Genomic DNA, 21,110 nt, shown 5'->3' on the forward strand with positions numbered 1-21,110 from the left:
TGAACCTGAAAATTGTGTTAGTTTCTCTATGAGATAGTAAAAGAAGGTTCAAATTGAACAGCTGCTGTCAATGGCCATTCTAAGCTGAATGTGCCTGCTCTCGTCAGATCGCAGCAGCAATGCAGCTTAAGGCTTGGCAAGTACCAGCATGGGAGACTGGCTGGGAATCCCAAGTTCTGTTGACCTTTTTGAACCTGAAAAGTGTGTTAGTTTCTGTATGAGATAGTAAAAGAAGGTTCAAATTGAAAAGCTGCTGTCAACGGCAATTCTAAGCTGAATGTGCGTGCTCTTGTCAGATCGCAGCAGCGATGCAGCTTAAGGCTTGGCAAGTACCAGCATGGGAGTCTGGCTGGGAATCCCAAGTTCTGGTGACCTTTTTGAACCTGAAAATTGTGTTAGTTTCTCTATGAGATAGTAGAAGAAGGTTCAAATTGAACAACTGCTGTCAACGGCCATTCTAAGCTGAATGTGTGTGCTCTTTTCAGATCGCAGCAGCGATGCAGCTTAAGGCTTGGCAAGTACCAGCATGGGAGACTGGCTGGGAATCCCAAGTTCTGTTGACCTTTTTGAACCTGAAAATTGTGTTAGTTTCTCTATGAGATAGTAAAAGAAGGTTCAAATTGAACAGCTGCTGTCAACGGCAATTCTAAGCTGAATGTGCCTGCTCTCGTCAGATTGCAGCAGCAATGCAGCTTAAGGCTTGGCAAGTACCAGCATGGGAGACTGGCTGGGAATCCCAAGTTCTGTTGACCTTTTTGAACCTGAAAATGTGTTAGTTTCTCTATGAGATAGTAAAAGAAGGTTCAAATTGAACAGCTGCTGTCAACGGCCATTCTAAGCTGAATTTGCCTGCTCTCGTCAGATCGCAGCAGCAATGCATCTTAAGGCTTGGCAAGTACCAGCATGGGAGACTGGCTGGGAATTCCAAGTTCCGTTGACCTTTTTGAACCAGAAAATGTGTTAGTTTCTCTATGAGATAGTAAAAGAAGGTTCAAATTGAACAGCTGCTGTCAACGTCCATTCTAAGCTGAATGTGCCTGCTCTCGTCAGATCGCAGCAGCAATGCAGCTTAAGGCTTGGCAAGTACCAGCATGGGAGACTGGCTGGGAATCCCAAGTTCTGTTGACCTTTTTGAACCTGAAAATGTGTTAGTTTCTCTATGAGATAGCAAAAGAAGGTTCAAATTGAACAGCTGCTGTCAACGGCCATTCTAAGTTGAATGTTCCTGCTCTTGTCAGATTGCAGCAGCAATGCAGCTTAAGGCTTGGCAAGTACCAGCATGGGAGACTGGCTTGGAATCCCAAGTTCTGGTGACCTTTTTGAACCTGAACATTGTGTTAGTTTCTATATAAGATAGTAGAAGAAGGTTCAAATTGAACAACTGCTGTCAATGGCCATTCTAAGCTGAATGTGCCTGCTCTCGCCAGATCGCAGCAGCAATGCAGCTTAAGGCTTGGCAAGTACCAGCATGGGAGACTGGCTGGGAATCCCAAGTTCCGTTGCCCTTTTTGAACCTGAAAATTGTGTTAGTTTCTCTATGAGATAGTAAAAGAAGGTTCAAATTGAACAGCTGCTGTCAACGGCCATTCTAAGCTGAATGTGCGTGCTCTTGTCAGATCGCAGCAGCGATGCAGCTTAAGGCTTGGCAAGTACCAGCATGGGAGACTGGCTGGGAATCCCAAGTTCTGGTGACCATTTTGAACCTGAAAATTGTGTTAGTTTCTATATGAGATAGTAGAAGAAGGTTCAAATTGAACAACTGCTGTCAATGGCCATTCTAAGCTGAATTTGCCTGCTCTCGTCAGATCGCAGCAGCAATGCAGCTTAAGGCTTGGCAAGTACCAGCATGGGAGACTGGCTGGGAATCCTAAGTTCCGTTGACCTTTTTGAACCTGAAAATTGTGTTAGTTTCTGTATGAGATAGTAAAAGAAGGTTCAAATTGAAAAGCTGCTGTCAACGGCAATTCTAAGCTGAATGTGCGTGCTCTTGTCAGATCGCAGCAGCGATGCAGCTTAAGGCTTGGCAAGTACCAGCATGGGAGACTGGCTGGGAATCCCAAGTTCCGTTGACCTTTTTGAACCTGAAAATTGTTTTAGTTTCTCTATGAGATAGTAGAAGAAGGTTCAAATTGAACAACTGCTGTCAACGGCCATTCTAAGCTGAATGTGTGTGCTCTTTTCAGATCGTAGCAGCGATGCAGCTTAAGGCTTGGCAAGTACCAGCATGGGAGACTGGCTGGGAATCCCAAGCTCCGTTGACCTTTTTGAACCTGAAAATGTGTTAGTTTCTCTATGAGATAGTAAAAGAAGGTTCAAATTGAACAGCTGCTGTCAACGGCAATTCTAAGCTGAATGTGCGTGCTCTTGTCAGATCGCAGCAGCGATGCAGCTTAAGGCTTGGCAAGTACCAGCATGGGAGACTGGCTGGGAATCCCAAGTTCCGTTGACCTTTTTGAACCTGAAAATTGTGTTAGTTTCTCTATGAGATAGTAAAAGAAGGTTCAAATTGAACAGCTGCTGTCAATGGCCATTCTAAGCTGAATGTGCCTGCTCTCGTCAGATCGCAGCAGCAATGCAGCTTAAGGCTTGGCAAGTACCAGCATGGGAGACTGGCTGGGAATCCCAAGTTCCGTTGACCTTTTTGAACCTGAAAATTGTGTTAGTTTCTCTATGAGATAGTAAAAGAAGGTTCAAATTGAACAGCTGCTGTCAACGGCCATTCTAAGCTGAATATGCCTGCTCTCGTCAGATCGCAGCAGCAATGCAGCTTAAGGCTTGGCAAGTACCAGCATGGGAGACTGGCTTGGAATCCCAAGTTCTGTTGACCTTTTTGAACCTGAAAATTGTGTTAGTTTCTCTATGAGATAGCAAAAGAAGGTTCAAATTGAACAGCTGCTGTCAACGGCCATTCTAAGCTGAATGTGTGTGCTCTTGTCAGATCGCAGCAGCGATGCAGCTTAAGGCTTGGCAAGTACCAGCATGGGAGACTGGCTGGGAATCCCAAGTTCTGGTGACCTTTTTGAACCTGAAAATTGTGTTAGTTTCTCTATGAGATAGTAGAAGAAGGTTCAAATTGAACAACTGCTGTCAATGGCCATTCTAAGCTGAATGTGCCTGCTCTCGTCAGATCGCAGCAGCAATGCAGCTTAAGGCTTGGCAAGTACCAGCATGGGAGACTGGCTGGGAATCCCAAGTTCTGGTGACCTTTTTGAACCTGAAAATTGTGTTAGTTTCTATATAAGATAGTAGAAGAAGGTTCAAATTGAACCACTGCTGACAATGGCCATTCTAAGCTGAATGTGCCTGCTCTCGCCAGATCGCAGCAGCAATGCAGCTTAAGGCTTGGCAAGTACCAGCATGGGAGACTGGCTGGGAATCCCAAGTTCCGTTGCCCTTTTTGAACCTGAAAATTGTGTTAGTTTCTCTATGAGATAGTAAAAGAACTTTCAAATTGAACAGCTGCTGTCAACGGCCATTCTAAGCTGAATGTGCGTGCTCTTGTCAGATCGCAGCAGCGATGCAGCTTAAGTCTTGGCAAGTACCAGCATGGGAGACTGGCTTGGAATCCCAAGTTCTGGTGACCTTTTTGAACCTGAAAATTGTGTTAGTTTCTATATGAGATAGTAGAAGAAGGTTCAAATTGAACAACTGCTGTCAATGGCCATTCTAAGCTGAATGTGCCTGCTCTCGTCAGATCGCAGCAGCAATGCAGCTTAAGGCTTGGCAAGTACCAGCATGGGAGACTGGCTGGGAATCCCAAGTTCCGTTGACCTTTTTGAACCTGAAAATTGTGTTAGTTTCTCTATGAGATAGCAAAAGAAGGTTCAAATTGAACAGCTGCTGTCAACGGCCATTCTAAGCTGAATGTGCCTGCTCTCGTCAGATCGCAGCAGCGATGCAGCTTAAGGCTTGGCAAGTTCCAGCATGGGAGACTGGCTGGGAATCCCAAGTTCCGTTGACCTTTTTGAACCTGAAAATTGTGTTAGTTTCTCTATGAGATAGTAAAAGAAGGTTCAAATTGAACAGCTGCTGTCAACGGCCATTCTAAGCTGAATGTGCGTGCTCTTGTCAGATCGCAGCAGCGATGCAGCTTAAGGCTTGGCAAGTTCCAGCATGGGAGACTGGCTGGGAATCCCAAGTTCTGTTGACCTTTTTGAACTTGAAAATTGTTTTAGTTTCTCTATGAGATAGTAAAAGAAGGTTCAATTTGAAATGCTCCTGTCAACGGCCATTCTAAGCTGAATGTGCCTGCTCTTGTCAGATCGCAGCAGCAATGCAGCTTAAGGCTTGGCAAGTACCAGCATGGGAGACTGGCTGGGAATCCCAAGTTCCGTTGACCTTTTTGAACCTGAAAATTGTGTTAGTTTCTCTATGAGATAGTAAAAGAAGGTTCAAATTGAACAGCTGCTGTCAACGGCCATTCTAAGCTGAATGTGCGTGCTCTTGTCAGATCGCAGCAGCGATGCAGCTTAAGTCTTGGCAAGTACCAGCATGGGAGACTGGCTTGGAATCCCAAGTTCTGGTGACCTTTTTGAACCTGAAAATTGTGTTAGTTTCTATATGAGATAGTAGAAGAAGGTTCAAATTGAACAACTGCTGTCAACGGCCATTCTAAGCTGAATGTGCCTGCTCTTGTCAGATCGCAGCAGCGATGCAGCTTAAGACTTGGCAAGTACCAGCATGGGAGACTGGCTGGGAATCCCAAGTTCTGTTGACCTTTTTGAACCTGAAAATTGTGTTAGTTTCTCTATGAGATAGTAAAAGAAGGTTCAAATTGAACAGCTGCTGTCAACGGCCATTCTAAGCTGAATGTGCGTGCTCTCGTCAGATCGCAGCAGCAATGCAGCTTAAGGCTTGGCAAGTACCAGCATGGGAGACTGGCTGGGAATCCCAAGTTCCGTTGACCTTTTTGAACCTGAAAATTGTGTTAGTTTCTCTATGAGATAGTAAAAGAAGGTTCAAATTGAACAACTGCTGTCAACGGCCATTCTAAGCTGAATGTGCCTGCTCTCGTCAGATCGCAGCAGCAATGCAGCTTAAGGCTTGGCAAGTACCAGCATGGGAGACTGGCTGGGAATCCCAAGTTCTGTTGACCTTTTTGAACTTGAAAATGTGTTAGTTTCTCTATGAGATAGTAAAAGAAGGTTCAAATTGAACAGCTGCTGTCAACGGCCATTCTAAGCTGAATGTGCGTGCTCTTGTCAGATCGCAGCAGCGATGCAGCTTAAGTCTTGGCAAGTACCAGCATGGGAGACTGGCTTGGAATCCCAAGTTCTGGTGACCTTTTTGAACCTGAAAATTGTGTTAGTTTCTATATGAGATAGTAGAAGAAGGTTCAAATTGAACAACTGCTGTCAATGGCCATTCTAAGCTGAATGTGCCTGCTCTCGTCAGATCGCAGCAGCAATGCAGCTTAAGGCTTGGCAAGTACCAGCATGGGAGACTGGCTGGGAATCCCAAGTTCTGTTGACCTTTTTGAACCTGAAAATGTGTTAGTTTCTCTATGAGATAGTAAAAGAAGGTTCAAATTGAACAGCTGCTGTCAACGGCCATTCTAAGCTGAATGTGCGTGCTCTTGTCAGATTGCAGCAGCGATGCAGCTTAAGACTTGGCAAGTACCAGCATGGGAGACTGGCTTGGAATCCCAAGTTCTGGTGACCTTTTTGAACCTGAAAATTGTGTTAGTTTCTCTATGAGATAGCAAAAGAAGGTTCAAATTGAACAACTGCTGTCAACGGCCATTCTAAGCTGAATGTGCCTGCTCTCGCCAGATCGCAGCAGCAATGCAGCTTAAGGCTTGGCAAGTACCAGCATGGGAGACTGGCTGGGAATCCCAAGTTCCGTTGCCCTTTTTGAACCTGAAAATTGTGTTAGTTTCTCTATGAGATAGTAAAAGAAGGTTCAAATTGAACAGCTGCTGTCAACGGCCATTCTAAGCTGAATGTGCGTGCTCTTGTCAGATTGCAGCAGCGATGCAGCTTAAGACTTGGCAAGTACCAGCATGGGAGACTGGCTTGGAATCCCAAGTTCTGGTGACCTTTTTGAACCTGAAAATTGTGTTAGTTTCTATATAAGATAGTAGAAGAAGGTTCAAATTGAACAACTGCTGTCAATGGCTATTCTAAGCTGAATGTGCCTGCTCTCGCCAGATCGCAGCAGCAATGCAGCTTAAGGCTTGGCAAGTACCAGCATGGGAGACTGGCTGGGAATCCCAAGTTCCGTTGCCCTTTTTGAACCTGAAAATTGTGTTAGTTTCTCTATGAGATAGTAAAAGAAGGTTCAAATTGAACAGCTGCTGTCAACGGCCATTCTAAGCTGAATGTGCGTGCTCTTGTCAGATCGCAGCAGCGATGCAGCTTAAGGCTTGGCAAGTTCCAGCATGGGAGACTGGCTGGGAATCCCAAGTTCTGTTGACGTTTTTGAACTTGAAAATTGTTTTGGTTTCTCTATGAGATAGTAAAAGAAGGTTCAATTTGAAATGCTGCTGTCAACGGCCATTCTAAGCTGAATGTGCCTGCTCTTGTCAGATCGCAGCAGCAATGCAGCTTAAGGCTTGGCAAGTACCAGCATGGGAGACTGGCTGGGAATCCCAAGTTCCGTTGACCTTTTTGAACCTGAAAATTGTGTTAGTTTCTCTATGAGATAGTAAAAGAAGGTTCAAATTGAACAGCTGCTGTCAATGGCCATTCTAAGCTGAATGTGCGTGCTCTTGTCAGATTGCAGCAGCGATGCAGCTTAAGGCTTGGCAAATACCAGCATGGGAGACTGGCTGGGAATCCCAAGTTCTGGTGACTTTTTTGAACCTGAAAATTGTGTTAGTTTCTCTATGAGATAGTAAAAGAAGGTTCAAATTGAACAGCTGCTGTCAACGGCCATTCTAAGCTGAATGTGCCTGCTCTCGTCAGATCGCTGCAGCAATGCAGCTTAAGGCTTGGCAAGTACCAGCATGGGAGACTGGCTGGGAATCCCAAGTTCCGTTGACCTTTTTGAACCTGAAAATTGTGTTAGTTTCTCTATGAGATAGTAAAAGAAGGTTCAAATTGAACAGCTGCTGTCAACGGCCATTCTAAGCTGAATGTGCCTGCTCTCGTCAGATCGCAGCAGCAATGCAGCTTAAGGCTTGGCAAGTACCAGCATGGGAGACTGGCTGGGAATCCCAAGTTCTGTTGACCTTTTTGAACCTGAAAATGTGTTAGTTTCTCTATGAGATAGTAAAAGAAGGTTCAAATTGAACAGCTGCTGTCAACGGCCATTCTAAGCTGAATGTGCGTGCTCTTGTCAGATCGCAGCAGCGATGCAGCTTAAGGCTTGGCAAGTACCAGCATGGGAGACTGGCTTGGAATCCCAAGTTCTGGTGACCTTTTTGAACCTGAAAATTTTGTTAGTTTCTCTATGAGATAGTAAAAGAAGGTTCAAATTGAACAGCTGCTGTCAACGGCCATTCTAAGCTGAATGTGCGTTCTCTTGTCAGATCGCAGCAGCGATGCAGCTTAAGGCTTGGCAAGTTCCAGCATGGGAGACTGGCTGGGAATCCCAAGTTCTGTTGACCTTTTTGAACTTGAAAATTGTTTTAGTTTCTCTATGAGATAGTAAAAGAAGGTTCAATTTGAAGTGCTGCTGTCAACAGCCATTCTAAGCTGAATGTGCCTGCTCTTGTCAGATCGCAGCAGCAATGCAGCTTAAGGCTTGGCAAGTACCAGCATGGGAGACTGGCTGGGAATCCCAAGTTCCGTTGACCTTTTTGAACCTGAAAATTGTGTTAGTTTCTCTATGAGATAGTAAAAGAAGGTTCAAATTGAACAGCTGCTGTCAACGGCCATTCTAAGCTGAATGTGCGTGCTCTTGTCAGATCGCAGCAGCGATGCAGCTTAAGGCTTGGCAAGTACCAGCATGGGAGACTGGCTGGGAATCCCAAGTTCTGGTGACTTTTTTGTACCTGAAAATTGTGTTAGTTTCTCTATGAGATAGTAGAAGAAGGTTCAAATTGAACAACTGCTGTCATCGGCCATTCTAAGCTGAATGTGTGTGCTCTTGTCAGATCGCAGCAGCGATGCAGCTTAAGGCTTGGCAAGTACCAGCATGGGAGACTGGCTGGGAATCCCAAGTTCTGTTGACCTTTTTGAACCTGAAAATTGTGTTAGTTTCTCTATGAGATAGTAAAAGAAGGTTCAAATTGAACAGCTGCTGTCAACGGCCATTCTAAGCTGAATGTGCGTGCTCTTTTCAGATCGCAGCAGCGATGCAGCTTAAGGCTTCGCAAGTACCAGCATGGGAGACTGGCTTGGAATCCCAAGTTCTGGTGACCTTTTTGAACCTGAAAATTGTGTTAGTTTCTATATGAGATAGTAGAAGAAGGTTCAAATTGAACAACTGCTGTCAATGGCCATTCTAAGCTGAATGTGCCTGCTCTCGTCAGATCGCAGCAGCAATGCAGCTTAAGGCTTGGCAAGTACCAGCATGGGAGACTGGCTGGGAATCCCAAGTTCCGTTGACCTTTTTGAACCTGAAAATTGTGTTAGTTTCTCTATGAGATAGTAAAAGAAGGTTCAAATTGAACAGCTGCTGTCAACGGCCATTCTAAGCTGAATGTGCCTGCTCTCGTCAGATCGCAGCAGCAATGCAGCTTAAGGCTTGGCAAGTACCAGCATGGGAGACTGGCTGGGAATCCCAAGTTCTGTTAACCTTTTTGAACCTGAAAATGTGTTAGTTTCTCTATGAGATAGTAAAAGAAGGTTCAAATTGAACAGCTGCTGTCAACGGCCATTCTAAGCTGAATGTGCGTGCTCTTGTCAGATCGCAGCAGCGATGCAGCTTAAGGCTTGGCAAGTACCAGCATGGGAGACTGGCTTGGAATCCCGAGTTCTGGTGACCTTTTTGAACCTGAAAATTGTGTTAGTTTCTCTATGAGATAGCAAAAGAAGGTTCAAATTGAGCAGCTGCTGTCAACGGCCATTCTAAGCTGAATGTGCCTGCTCTTGTCAGATTGCAGCAGCAATGCAGCTTAAGGCTTGGCAAGTACCAGCATGGGAGACTGGCTTGGAATCCCAAGTTCTGGTGACCTTTTTGAACCTGAAAATTGTGTTAGTTTCTATATAAGATAGTAGAAGAAGGTTCAAATTGAACCACTGCTGACAATGGCCATTCTAAGCTGAATGTGCCTGCTCTCGCCAGATCGCAGCAGCAATGCAGCTTAAGGCTTGGCAAGTACCAGCATGGGAGACTGGCTGGGAATCCCAAGTTCCGTTGCCCTTTTTGAACCTGAAAATTGTGTTAGTTTCTCTATGAGATAGTAAAAGAACTTTAAAATTGAACAGCTGCTGTCAACGGCCATTCTAAGCTGAATGTGCGTGCTCTTGTCAGATCGCAGCAGCGATGCAGCTTAAGTCTTGGCAAGTACCAGCATGGGAGACTGGCTTGGAATCCCAAGTTCTGGTGACCTTTTTGAACCTGAAAATTGTGTTAGTTTCTATATGAGATAGTAGAAGAAGGTTCAAATTGATCAACTGCTGTCAATGGCCATTCTAAGCTGAATGTGCCTGCTCTCGTCAGATCGCAGCAGCAATGCAGCTTAAGGCTTGGCAAGTACCAGCATGGGAGACTGGCTGGGAATCCCAAGTTCTGTTGACCTTTTTGAACCTGAAAATTGTGTTAGTTTCTCTATGAGATAGTAAAAGAAGGTTCAAATTGAACAGCTGCTGTCAACGGCCATTCTAAGCTGAATGTGCGTGCTCTTGTCAGATCGCAGTAGCGATGCAGCATAAGGCTTGGCAAGTTCCAGCATGGGAGACTGGCTGGGAATCCCAAGTTCTGTTGACCTCTTTGAACTTGAAAATTGTTTTAGTTTCTCTATGAGATAGTAAAAGAAGGTTCAATTTGAAATGCTGCTGTCAACGGCCATTCTAAGCTGAATGTGCCTGCTCTTGTCAGATCGCAGCAGCAATGCAGCTTAAGGCTTGGCAAGTACCAGCATGGGAGACTGGCTGGGAATCCCAAGTTCCGTTGACCTTTTTGAACCTGAAAATTGTGTTAGTTTCTCTATGAGATAGTAAAAGAAGGTTCAAATTGAACAGCTGCTGTCAATGGCCATTCTAAGCTGAATGTGCCTGCTCTCGTCAGATCGCAGCAGCAATGCAGCTTATTAAGGCTTGGCAAGTACCAGCATGGGAGACTGGCTGGGAATCCCAAGTTCCGTTGACCTTTTTGAACCTGAAAAGTGTGTTAGTTTCTGTATGAGATAGTAAAAGAAGGTTCAAATTGAAAAGCTGCTGTCAACGGCAATTCTAAGCTGAATGTGCGTGCTCTTGTCAGATCGCAGCAGCAATGCAGCTTAAGGCTTGGTAAGTACCAGCATGGGAGTCTGGCTGGGAATCCCAAGTTCTGGTGACCTTTTTGAACCTGAAAATTGTGTTAGTTTCTCTATGAGATAGTAGAAGAAGGTTCAAATTGAACAACTGCTGTCAACGGCCATTCTAAGCTGAATGTGTGTGCTCTTTTCAGATCGCAGCAGCGATGCAGCTTAAGGCTTGGCAAGTACCAGCATGGGAGACTGGCTGGGAATCCCAAGTTCTGTTGACCTTTTTGAACCTGAAAATTGTGTTAGTTTCTCTATGAGATAGTAAAAGAAGGTTCAAATTGAACAGCTGCTGTCAACGGCAATTCTAAGCTGAATGTGCCTGCTCTCGTCAGATTGCAGCAGCAATGCAGCTTAAGGCTTGGCAAGTACCAGCATGGGAGACTGGCTGGGAATCCCAAGTTCTGTTGACCTTTTTGAACCTGAAAATGTGTTAGTTTCTCTATGAGATAGTAAAAGAAGGTTCAAATTAAACAGCTGCTGTCAACGGCCATTCTAAGCTGAATTTGCCTGCTCTCGTCAGATCGCAGCAGCAATGCAACTTAAGGCTTGGCAAGTACCAGCATGGGAGACTGGCTGGGAATTCCAAGTTCCGTTGACCTTTTTGAACCAGAAAATGTGTTAGTTTCTCTATGAGATAGTAAAAGAAGGTTCAAATTGAACAGCTGCTGTCAACGTCCATTCTAAGCTGAATGTGCCTGCTCTCGTCAGATCGCAGCAGCAATGCAGCTTAAGGCTTGGCAAGTACCAGCATGGGAGACTGGCTGGGAATCCCAAGTTCCGTTGACCTTTCTGAACCTGAAAATGTGTTAGTTTCTCTATGAGATAGCAAAAGAAGGTTCAAATTGAACAGCTGCTGTCAACGGCCATTCTAAGTTGAATGTTCCTGCTCTTGTCAGATTGCAGCAGCAATGCAGCTTAAGGCTTGGCAAGTACCAGCATGGGAGACTGGCTTGGAATCCCAAGTTCTGGTGACCTTTTTGAACCTGAACATTGTGTTAGTTTCTATATAAGATAGTAGAAGAAGGTTCAAATTGAACAACTGCTGTCAATGGCCATTCTAAGCTGAATGTGCCTGCTCTCGCCAGATCGCAGCAGCAATGCAGCTTAAGGCTTGGCAAGTACCAGCATGGGAGACTGGCTGGGAATCCCAAGTTCCGTTGCCCTTTTTGAACCTGAAAATTGTGTTAGTTTCTCTATGAGATAGTAAAAGAAGGTTCAAATTGAACAGCTGCTGTCAACGGCCATTCTAAGCTGAATGTGCGTGCTCTTGTCAGATCGCAGCAGCGATGCAGCTTAAGGCTTGGCAAGTACCAGCATGGGAGACTGGCTGGGAATCCCAAGTTCTGGTGACCATTTTGAACCTGAAAATTGTGTTAGTTTCTATATGAGATAGTAGAAGAAGGTTCAAATTGAACAACTGCTGTCAATGGCCATTCTAAGCTGAATTTGCCTGCTCTCGTCAGATCGCAGCAGCAATGCAGCTTAAGGCTTGGCAAGTACCAGCATGGGAGACTGGCTGGGAATCCTAAGTTCCGTTGACCTTTTTGAACCTGAAAATTGTGTTAGTTTCTGTATGAGATAGTAAAAGAAGGTTCAAATTGAAAAGCTGCTGTCAACGGCAATTCTAAGCTGAATGTGCGTGCTCTTGTCAGATCGCAGCAGCGATGCAGCTTAAGGCTTGGCAAGTACCAGCATGGGAGACTGGCTGGGAATCCCAAGTTCCGTTGACCTTTTTGAACCTGAAAATTGTTTTAGTTTCTCTATGAGATAGTAGAAGAAGGTTCAAATTGAACAACTGCTGTCAACGGCAATTCTAAGCTGAATGTGCGTGCTCTTGTCAGATCGCAGCAGCGATGCAGCTTAAGGCTTGGCAAGTACCAGCATGGGAGACTGGCTGGGAATCCCAAGTTCCGTTGACCTTTTTGAACCTGAAAATTGTGTTAGTTTCTCTATGAGATAGTAAAAGAAGGTTCAAATTGAACAGCTGCTGTCAACGGCCATTCTAAGCTGAATGTGCCTGCTCTCGTCAGATCGCAGCAGCAATGCAGCTTAAGGCTTGGCAAGTACCAGCATGGGAGACTGTCTGGGAATCCCAAGTTCTGTTGACATTTTTGAACCTGAAAATGTGTTAGTTTCTCTATGAGATAGTAAAAAAAGGTTCAAATTGAACAGCTGCTGTCAACGGCCATTCTAAGCTGAATGTGTGTGCTCTTGTCAGATCGCAGCAGCGATGCAGCTTAAGGCTTGGCAAGTACCAGCATGGGAGACTGGCTTGGAATCCCAAGTTCTGGTGACCTTTTTGAACCTGAAAATTGTGTTAGTTTCTCTATGAGATAGCAAAAGAAGGTTCAAATTGAACAGCTGCTGTCAACGGCCATTCTAAGCTGAATGTGCCTGCTCTTGTCAGATTGCAGCAGCAATGCAGCTTAAGGCTTGGCAAGTACCAGCATGGGAGACTGGCTGGGAATCCCAAGTTCTGTTGACCTTTTTGAACCTGAAAATTGTGTTAGTTTCTCTATGAGATAGTAAAAGAAGGTTCAAATTGAACAGCTGCTGTCAATGGCCATTCTAAGCTGAATGTGCCTGCTCTCGTCAGATCGCATCAGCAATGCAGCTTAAGGCTTGGCAAGTACCAGCATGGGAGACTGGCTGGGAATCCCAAGTTCCATTGACCTTTTTGAACCTGAAAATTGTGTTATTTTCTGTATGAGATAGTAAAAGAAGGTTCAAATTGAAAAGCTGCTGTCAACGGCAATTCTAAGCTGAATGTGCGTGCTCTTGTCAGATCGCAGCAGCGATGCAGCTTAAGGCTTGGCAAGTACCAGCATGGGAGTCTGGCTGGGAATCCCAAGTTCTTGTGACCTTTTTGAACCTGAAAATTGTGTTAGTTTCTCTATGAGATAGTAGAAGAAGGTTCAAATTGAACAACTGCTGTCAACGGCCATTCTAAGCTGAATGTGTGTGCTCTTTTCAGATCGCAGCAGCGATGCAGCTTAATGCTTGGCAAGTACCAGCATGGGAGACTGGCTGGGAATCCCAAGTTCCGTTGACCTTTTTGAACCTGAAAATTGTGTTAGTTTCTCTATGAGATAGCAAAAGAAGGTTCAAATTGAACAGCTGCTATCAACGGCCATTCTAAGCTGAATGTGTGTGCTCTTGTCAGATCGCAGCAGCGATGCAGCTTAAGGCTTGGCAAGTACCAGCATGGGAGTCTGGCTGGGAATCCCAAGTTCTGGTGACTTTTTTGAACCTGAAAATTGTGTTAGTTTCTCTATGAGATAGTAAAAGAAGGTTCAAATTGAACAGCTGCTGTCAATGGCCATTCTAAGCTGAATGTGCCTGCTCTCGTCAGATCGCAGCAGCAATGCAGCTTAAGGCTTGGCAAGTACCAGCATGGGAGACTGGCTGGGAATCCCAAGTTCCGTTGACCTTTTTGAACCTGAAAATTGTGTTAGTTTCTGTATGAGATAGTAAAAGAAGGTTCAAATTGAAAAACTGCTGTCAACGGCAATTCTAAGCTGAATGTGCGTGCTCTTGTCAGATCGCAGCAGCGATGCAGCTTAAGGCTTGGCAAGTACCAGCATGGGAGACTGGCTGGGAATCCCAAGTTCTGGTGACCTTTTTGAACCTGAAAATTGTGTTAGTTTCTCTATGAGATAGTAGAAGAAGGTTCAATTTGAACAACTGCTGTCAACGGCCATTCTAAGCTGAAAGTGTGTGCTCTTTTCAGATCGCAGCAGCGATGCAGCTTAAGGCTTGGCAAGTACCAGCATGGGAGACTGGCTGGGAATCCCAAGTTCTGTTGACCTTTTTGAACCTGAAAATTGTGTAAGTTTCTCTATGAGATAGTAAAAGAAGGTTCAAATTGAACAGCTGCTGTCAACGGCAATTCTAAGCTGAATGTGCCTGCTCTCGTCAGATCGCAGCAGCAATGCAGCGTAAGGCTTGGCAAGTACCAGCATGGGAGACTGGTTGGGAATCCCAAGTTCTGTTGACCGTTTTGAACCTGAAAATTGTGTTAGTTTCTCTATGAGATAGCAAAAGAAGGTTCAAATTGAACAGCTGCTGTCAATGGCCATTCTAAGCTGAATTTGCCTGCTCTCGTCAAATCGCAGCAGCAATGCAACTTAAGGCTTGGCAAGTACCAGCATGGGAGACTGGCTTGGAATCCCAAGTTCTGGTGACCTTTTTGAACCTGAAAATTGTGTTAGTTTCTCTATGAGATAGCAAAAGAAGGTTCAAATTGAACAGCTGCTGTCAACGGCCATTCTAAGCTGAATGTGCCTGCTCTTGTCAGATTGCAGCAGCAATGCAGCTTAAGGCTTGGCAAGTACCAGCATGGGAGACTGGCTTGGAATCCCAAGTTCTGGTGACCTTCTTGAACCTGAAAATTGTGTTAGTTTCTATATAAGATAGTAGAAGAAGGTTCAAATTGAACAACTGCTGTCAATGGCCATTCTAAGCTGAATGTGCCTGCTCTCGCCAGATCGCAGCAGCAATGCAGCTTAAGGCTTGGCAAGTACCAGCATGGGAATCCCAAGTTCCGATGCCCTTTTTGAACCTGAAAATTGTGTTAGTTTCTCTATGAGATAGTAAAAGAAGGTTCAAATTGAGCAGCGGCTGTCAACGGCCATTCTAAGCTGAATGTGCGTGCTCTTGTCAGATCGCAGCAGCGATGCAGCTTACGGCTTGGCAAGTTCCAGCATGGGAGACTGGCTGGGAATCCCAAGTTCTGTTGACCTTTTTGAACTTGAAAATTGTTTTAGTTTCTCTATGAGATAGTAAAAGAAGGTTCAATTTGAAATGCTGCTGTCAACGGCCATTCTAAGCTGAATGTGCCTGCTCTTGTCAGATCGCAGCAGCAATGCAGCTTAAGGCTTGGCAAGTACCAGCATGGGAGACTGGCTGGGAATCCCAAGTTCCGTTGACCTTTTTGAACCTGAAAATTGTGTTAGTTTCTCTATGAGATAGTAAAAGAAGGTTCAAATTGAACAGCTGCTGTCAACGGCCATTCTAAGCTGAATGTGCGTGCTCTTGTCAGACTGCAGCAGCGATGCAGCTTAAGGCTTGGCAAGTACCAGCATGGGAGACTGGCTGGGAATCCCAAGTTCTGGTGATGTTTTTGAACTTGAAAATTGTTTTAGTTTCTCTATGAGATAGTAGAAGAAGGTTCAAATTGAACAACTGCTGTCAATGGCCAATCTAAGCTGAATGTTTGTGCTCTTGTCAGATCGCAGCAGCGATGCAGCTTAAGGCTTGGCAAGTACCAGCATGGGAGACTGGCTGGGAATCCCAAGTTCTGTTGACCTTTTTGAACCTGAAAATTGTGTTAGTTTCTCTATGAGATATTAAAAGAAGGTTCAAATTGAACAGCTGCTGTCAATGGCCATTCTAAGCTGAATGTGCCTGCTCTCGTCAGATCGCAGCAGCAATGCAGCTTAAGGCTTGGCAAGTACCAGCATGGGAGACTGGCTGGGAATCCCAAGTTCTGTTGACCTTTTTGAACCTGAAAATTGTGTTAGTTTCTCTATGAGATAGTAAAAGAAGGTTCAAATTGAACAGCTGCTGTAAACGGCCATTCTAAGCTGAATGTGCGTGCTCTTGTCAGATCGCAGCAGCGATGCAGCTTAAGGCTTGGCAAGTACCAGCATGGGAGACTGGCTGGGAATCCCAAGTTCTGTTGACCATTTTTAACCTGAAAATTGTGTTAGTTTCTCTATGAGATAGTAAAAGAAGGTTCAAATTGAACAGCTGCTGTCAACGGCCATTCTAAGCTGAATGTGCGTGCTCTTGTCAGATCGCAGCAGCGATGCAGCTTAAGGCTTGGCAAGTACCAGCATGGGAGACTGGCTGGGAATCCCAAGATCTGTTGACCATTTTTAACCTGAAAATTGTGTTAGTTTCTCTATGAGATAGTAAAAGAAGGTTCAAATTGAACAGCTGCTGTCAACGGCCATTCTAAGCTGAATGTGCGTGCTCTTGTCAGATCGCAGCAGCGATGCAGCTTAAGGCTTGGCAAGTTCCAGCATGGGAGACTGGCTGGGAATCCCAAGTTCTGTTGACCTTTTTGAACTTGAAAATTGTTTTAGTTTCTCTATGAGATAGTAAAAGAAGGTTCAATTTGAAATGCTGCTGTCAACGGCCATTCTAAGCTGAATGTGCCTGCTTTCGTCAGATCGCAGCAGCAATGCAGCTTAAGGCTTCGCAAGTACCAGCATGGGAGACTGGCTGGGAATCCCAAGTTCCGTTGACCTTTTTGAACCTGAAAATTGTGTTAGTTTCTCTATGAGATAGTAAAAGAAGGTTCAAATTGAACAGCTGCTGTCAACGGCCATTCTAAGCTGAATGTGCGTGCTCTTGTCAGATCGCAGCAGCGATGCAGCTTAAGGCTTGGCAAGTACCAGCATGGGAGACTGGCTGGGAATCCCAAATTCTGTTAACCTTTTTGAACCTGAAAATTGTGTTAGTTTCTCTATGAGATAGTAAAAGAAGGTTCAAATTGAACAGCTGCTGTCAACGGCAATTCTAAGCTGAATGTGCCTGCTCTCGTCAGATCGCAGCAGCAATGCAGCTTAAGGCTTGGCAAGTACCAGCATGGGAGACTGGCTGGGAATCCCAAGTTCTGTTGACCTTTTTTAACCTGAAAATTGTGTTAGTTTCTATATGAGATAGTAAAAGAAGGTTCAAATTGAAAAGCTGCTGTCAACGGCCATTCTAAGCTGAATTTGCCTGCTCTCGTCAGATTGCAGCAGCAATGCAACTTAAGGCTTGGCAAGTACCAGCATGGGAGACTGGCTGGGAATTCCAAGTTCCGTTGACCTTTTTGAACCTGAAAATGTGTTAGTTTCTCTATGAGATAGTAAAAGAAGGTTCAAATTGAACAGCTGCTGTCAACGGCCATTCTAAGCTGAATGTGCCTGCTCTCGTCAGATCGCAGCAGCAATGCAGCTTAAGGCTTGGCAAGTACCAGCATGGGAGACTGGCTGGGAATCCCAAGTTCCGTTGACCTTTTTGAACCTGAAAATTGTGTTAGTTTCTCTATGAGATAGTAAAAGAAGGTTCAAAGTGAACAGCTGCTGTCAATGGCCATTCTAAGCTGAATGTGCCTGCTCTCGTCAGATCGCAGCAGCAATGCAGCTTAAGGCTTGGCAAGTACCAGCATGGGAGACTGGCTGGGAATCCCAAGTTCTGTTGACCTTTTTGAACCTGAAAATTGTGTTAGTTTCTCTATGAGATAGTTAAAGAAGGTTCAAATTGAACAGCTGCTGTCAATGGCCATTCTAAGCTGAATGTGCCTGCTCTCGTCAGATCGCAGCAGCAATGCAGCTTAAGGCTTGGCAAGTACCAGCATGGGAGACTGGCTGGGAATTCCAAGTTCCGTTGACCTTTTTGAACCTGAAAATATGTTAGTTTCTCTATGAGATAGTAAAAGAAGGTTCAAATTGAACAGCTCCTGTCAACGGCCATTCTAAGCTGAATGTGCCTGCTCTCGTCTGATCGCAGCAGCAATGCAGCTTAAGGCTTGGCAAGTACCAGCATGGGAGACTGGCTGGGAATTCCAAGTTCCGTTGACCTTTTTGAACCTGAAAATGTGTTAGTTTCTCTATGAGATAGTAAAAGAAGGTTCAAATTGAACAGCTGCTGTCAACGGCCATTCTAAGCTGAATGTGCCTGCTCTTGTCAGATCGCAGCAGCAATGCAGCTTAAGGCTTGGCAAGTACCAGCATGGGAGACTGGCTGGGAATCCCAAGTTCCGTTGACCTTTTTGAACCTGAAAATTGTGTTAGTTTCTCTATGAGATAGTAAAAGAAGGTTCAAATTGAACAGCTGCTGTCAATGGCCATTCTAAGCTGAATGTGCCTGCTCTCGTCAGATCGCAGCAGCAATGCAGCTTAAGGCTTGGCAAGTACCAGCATGGGAGACTGGCTGGGAATCCCAAGTTCTGTTGACCTTTTTGAACCTGAAAATTGTGTTAGTTTCTCTATGAGATAGTAAAGAAGGTTCAAATTGAAAAGCTGCTGTCAACGGACATTCCAAGCGGAATGTGCGTGCTCTTGTCAGATCGCAGCAGCGATGCAGCTTAAGGCTTGGCAAATACCAGCATGGGAGACTGGCTGGGAATCCCAAGTTCTGGTGACCTTTTTGAACCTGAAAATTGTGTTAGTTTCTCTATGAGATAGTAGAAGAAGGTTCAAATTGAACAGCTGCTGTCAACGGCCATTCTAAGCTGAATGTGTGTGCTCTTTTCAGATCGCAGCAGCGATGCAGCTTAAGGCTTGGCAAGTACCAGCATGGGAGACTGGCTGGGAATCCCAAGTTCTGTTGACCTTTTTGAACCTGAAAATTGTGTTAGTTTCTCTATGAGATAGTAAAAGAAGGTTCAAATTGAACAGCTGCTGTCGACGGCAATTCTAAGCTGAATGTGCCTGCTCTCGTCAGATCGCAGCAGCAATGCAGCTTAAGGCTTGGCAAGTACCAGCATGGGAGACTGGCTGGGAATCCCAAGTTCCGTTGACCGTTTTGAACCTGAAAATTGTGTTAGTTTCTCTATGAGATAGTTAAAGAAGGTTCAAATTGAACAGCTGCTGTCAATGGCCATTCTAAGCTGAATGTACCTGCTCTCGTCAGATCGCAGCAGCAATGCAGCTTAAGGCTTGGCAAGTACCAGCATGGGAGACTGGCCTGGAATTCCAAGTTCCGTTGACCTTTTTGAACCTGAAAATGTGTTAGTTTCTCTATGAGATAGTAAAAGAAGGTTCAAATTTTACAGCTCCTGTCAACGGCCATTCTAAGCTGAATGTGCCTGCTCTCGTCAGATCGCAGCAGCAATGCAGCTTAAGGCTTGGCAAGTACCAGCATGGGAGACTGGCTGGGAATCCCAAGTTCCGATGACCTTTTTGAACCTGAAAATGTGTTAGTTTCTCTATGAGATAGTAAAAGAAGGTTCAAATTGAACAGCTGCTGTCAACGGCCATTCTAAGCTGAATGTGCCTGCTCTCGTCAGATCGCAGCAGCAATGCAGCTTAAGGCTTGGCAAGTACCAGCATGGGAGACTGGCTGGGAATCCCAAGTTCCGTTGACCTTTTTGAACCTGAAAATTGTGTTAGTTTCTCTATGAGATAGTAAAAGAAGGTTCAAATTGAACAGCTGCTGTCAATGGCCATTCTAAGCTGAATGTGCCTGCTCTCGTCAGATCGCAGCAGCAATGCAGCTTAAGGCTTGGCAAGTACCAGCATGGGAGACTGGCTGGGAATCCCAAGTTCTGTTGACCTTTTTGAACCTGAAAATTGTGTTAGTTTCTCTATGAGATAGTAAAAGAAGGTTCAAATTGAAAAGCTGCTGTCAATGGCCATTCCAAGCGGAATGTGCGTGCTCTTGTCAGATCGCAGCAGCGATGCAGCTTAAGGCTTGGCAAATACAAGCATGGGAGACTGGCTGGGAATCCCAAGTTCTGGTGACCTTTTTGAACCTGAAAATTGTGTTAGTTTCTCTATGAGATAGTAGAAGAAGGTTCAAATTGAACAACTGCTGTCAACGGCCATTCTAAGCTGAATGTGTGTGCTCTTTTCAGATCGCAGCAGCGATGCAGCTTAAGGCTTGGCAAGTACCAGCATGGGAGACTGGCTGGGAATCCCAAGTTCTGTTGACCTTTTTGAACCTGAAAATTGTGTTAGTTTCTCTATGAGATAGTAAAAGAAGGTTCAAATTGAACAGCTGCTGTCGACGGCAATTCTAAGCTGAATGTGCCTGCTCTCGTCAGATCGCAGCAGCAATGCAGCTTAAGGCTTGGCAAGTACCAGCATGGGAGACTGGCTGGGAATCCCAAGTTCCGTTGACCGTTTTGAACCTGAAAATTGTGTTAGTTTCTCTATGAGATAGCAAAAGAAGGTTCAAATTGAACAGCTCCTGTCAACGGCCATTCTAAGCTGAATGTGCCTGCTCTCGTCAGATCGCAGCAGCAATGCAGCTTAAGGCTTGGCAAGTACCAGCATGGGAGACTGGCTGGGAATCCCAAGTTCCGTTGACCTTTTTGAACCTGAAAATTGTGATAGTTTCTCTATGAGATAGTAAAAGAAGGTTCAAATTGAACAGCTGCTGTCAACGGCCATTCTAAGCTGAATGAGCCTGCTCTCGTCAGATCCCAGCAGCAATGCAGCTTAAGGCTTGGCAAGTACCAGCATGGGAGACTGGCTGGGAATCCCAAGTTCTGTTGACCTTTTTGAACCTGAAAATTGTGTTAGTTTCTCTATGAGATAGTTAAAGAAGGTTCAAATTGAACAGCTGCTGTCAACGGCCATTCTAAGCTGAATGTGCCTGCTCTCGTCAGATCGCAGCAGCAATGCAGCTTAAGGCTTGGCAAGTACCAGCATGGGAGACTGGCTGGGAATTCCAAGTTCCGTTGACCTTTTTGAACCTGAAAATGTGTTAGTTTCTCTATGAGATAGTAAAAGAAGGTTCAAATTGAACAGCTGCTGTCAACGTCCATTCTAAGCTGAATGTGCCTGCTCTCGTCAGATTGCAGCAGCAATGCAGCTTAAGGCTTGGCAAGTACCAGCATGGGAGACTGGCTGGGAATCCCAAGTTCTGTTGACCTTTTTGAACCTGAAAATTGTGTTAGTTTCTCTATGAGATAGTAAAAGAAGGTTCAAATTGAACAGCTGCTGTCGACGGCAATTCTAAGCTGAATGTGCCTGCTCTCGTCAGATCGCAGCAGCAATGCAGCTTAAGGCTTGGCAAGTACCAGCATGGGAGACTG

General features: G+C 45.0%; 7 pseudogenes; all 7 read left to right on the forward strand.

The window, feature by feature from the left end:
• Positions 1-66: 66 nt before the first annotated feature.
• LOC140083719 (5S ribosomal RNA) lies at positions 67-185 on the forward strand (annotated as a pseudogene).
• A 448-nt stretch (positions 186-633) lies between these two features.
• Positions 634-752, forward strand: LOC140094874 (5S ribosomal RNA; annotated as a pseudogene).
• A 69-nt stretch (positions 753-821) lies between these two features.
• On the forward strand, positions 822-940 carry LOC140093949 (5S ribosomal RNA; annotated as a pseudogene).
• Positions 941-1,009: 69 nt separating this feature from the next.
• On the forward strand, positions 1,010-1,128 carry LOC140091764 (5S ribosomal RNA; annotated as a pseudogene).
• Positions 1,129-1,764: 636 nt separating this feature from the next.
• Positions 1,765-1,883, forward strand: LOC140095486 (5S ribosomal RNA; annotated as a pseudogene).
• An 825-nt stretch (positions 1,884-2,708) lies between these two features.
• Positions 2,709-2,827, forward strand: LOC140089934 (5S ribosomal RNA; annotated as a pseudogene).
• Positions 2,828-4,598: 1,771 nt separating this feature from the next.
• On the forward strand, positions 4,599-4,717 carry LOC140095075 (5S ribosomal RNA; annotated as a pseudogene).
• Positions 4,718-21,110: the final 16,393 nt, after the last annotated feature.

Source organism: Engystomops pustulosus, chromosome 9, assembly GCF_040894005.1.
Source record: "Engystomops pustulosus chromosome 9, aEngPut4.maternal, whole genome shotgun sequence".
In the NCBI taxonomy this organism is placed as follows: domain Eukaryota; kingdom Metazoa; phylum Chordata; class Amphibia; order Anura; family Leptodactylidae; genus Engystomops; species Engystomops pustulosus.